The following is a 2,500-nucleotide window of genomic DNA, read 5'->3' as shown; positions in this document are numbered from 1 at the left end:
CCATATACCAAAATGATAAACATGTTCTGCAATTCATGATAGTTCACAATCACAGATAAATTGCACCATAAAAGGAACTGCATCAAAATCAACAGTGCATATTCCAATTAAGTGGAAATTAAACAATAAAATACCTAACCCTTGTTCATCGTTTAGGCCCATAAAGTGCATATTCAGTTTCCTTAAATCCTCGGAACAATTACTTCATGATTTGGTCGTAGAATACATCTCTATGACATCATCTCTATAAAAAAAGACAACTATCATGTGAAAAAGTTACATCTCCATTTCTTTGAGCCATGATAAACTGACACACGGTTTATCTTCAGTGGGAAAACCTGTTCCGACGCAAAGGCAATTTTCAATTCCACGTTTTATCTTCGAATCATTATTGACATATTTCTCAGAACAAACTCATCTCATAGGCATGGGTGGCTGACCTCTATTAGGCGCTTCTTCATGCACTTCAAATAATTCTAGTTCTTTGGGTTCGCTTGCTTAGCCTGTAATACAAGTATTGTAATATACCTAAAGCCCAGTTGTTACAGTTTATGTATTGATTTTTTTTTCGCATTAAGGATCAACCTTGAAGTTTCTTCCCCATCAGCTTTATCAGTGAACCATTTCACCCATTTCTGTAGCCTTGCCAGTATGACGTAGAACTGTAGCTGTTTTCTATTTATCAGAATCAAAACGCAAGATCACTCTCTCTCCTACCAACACGAAAGTTCTTTACTTTGTCATATCACGATATAAGTTCAGTACTCTTTGTCCTACTATTGCAGAGCTCTCTCTCTCTCTCTCTCTCTCTCTCTCTCTCTCTCTCTGTGTGTGTGTGTGTGTGTGTGTGTGTGTAATGGAAGCTGCCCATCATCTTTAGCCATCAAAGCTACGTCTGCTTTTATCTTCTGTTTCTCTTGGGAACTCAATATCAGTAGATCAATAAAAAATGAACATGAACACCTGATTAACAATTATCTATGAACTATCTTTTATTTCACACAAAAGCTCTCTCAATGTCAGCATAACTGTGACTGTTACCTTCAGTATCTCTTGGACTGCAGGGACTCTAGCGCTTAACTAGTGCCTCAGTTCTTAGTGTGCCTTCCAAAGCAAGCAGTAAATCATTCAACTTAAGCGAAAATTTAGGACTTCTACTAAAATAATAACAGAGGATAAATTATTAGATCATGTACAAGGTATTTTTGGTGCGTAACCAATGCCAGCGATATCTTTAAAATGACATCCTTCTTGGCCAGACTCTAAATTCCTAACCTTCTCAGATGATGTTTTATTTAACCTTTTCTCTTATTCGTGATTCCGTACACGTTACCACTTGGTGGAATGCAACTGACAATGGTAATTTCTAAAATAACGTTGATGATTTCTTTTACGTTTATATTATGTAACATTGCCACTTCTGGGCTATTCTACGGTCTTCTACCACGCTCGGAAGACTCTCCGGTCTCTGTTCTTTTGCAGCATCCAGAAGAGCATTGTTTTTTTCAGTTCTCTTGTTCTTCGCTATGTCTGTGTAATTCACCATCTCAGCAACATAAATTGGTTTATTCTTGAAAACACGTCCATATATTATCTATTTACAAAGTACTTCCCCAAATTCTTCCTTTTAACTTTTATTTCGGTATTTAAAGACAGACTAACAACGTATTACTAAACCAAGCATTTTCTAGGCATTTACATTGCATTCAGTACAATGGTAGTGAGAACTCAAGCTGCATTCAGTGGCCGGTAATTTCAGCAAAGTGGTTCATTATATATTTTTTATTGCCTGCAGAGAAGGCAAGTTTTCAAGGGCAAGCATGCATCCAGGGAAATGTTAGGTAAAACCTAGCTTGAGTTTGTTGTAAAGGTTTACAATGCAAAAACGGTACGTGTAAATGCAAGCAGCATACACAAAGGCTGCTTTTACGTTTACATATACAAGCAGCCATTACTGAGGTTCCATACATTAAGATAATATCAGTTTAAATTGTAGGAGAACTATTACACGGAAAAGAGAGGAAAACAAACCAATTATATTATCTGAAGCATTCGTCAATTTTTTTCTTTTGAGATTCTACAAAGCGACGGAAATGCTTTCTCTTTCTCTCTTGCTGCTTGGGACTCCTAAAGTTCCTGAATCCAATCTTGAGAAATTGCCTTTGCCTATAAACTGTGGCGCCTGGAGTCATTAACTGCAGCTGGAGTGAAACTTTACACGCCATCTGTCTCTAGGTAAGTTATTGCAAGAAAACGTAGATGGAAAGTGTTTCTGTGAATTCTCATCCTCCGTTTTTTTTTTATCTGTGTTATTTAATTATCAGTAATAATAACTGAACTTTGATATGCATACTAATAACAATGGCAATTACCAGTAATAATACGCATATTGGCGTGATGGTGAAGGTGAAATAATATTGCAGATGAATATGGAGATGATGATGGGATATGGAAAACGAAGATGATGACAAACATAGACATAAGATGAAGATAAAGATGG

The sequence above is a fragment of the Penaeus vannamei genome, chromosome 27 (assembly GCF_042767895.1).
Source record: "Penaeus vannamei isolate JL-2024 chromosome 27, ASM4276789v1, whole genome shotgun sequence".
Taxonomy (NCBI): Eukaryota; Metazoa; Arthropoda; class Malacostraca; order Decapoda; family Penaeidae; genus Penaeus; species Penaeus vannamei.
Note: the sequence above shows the minus strand (reverse complement) of the source record.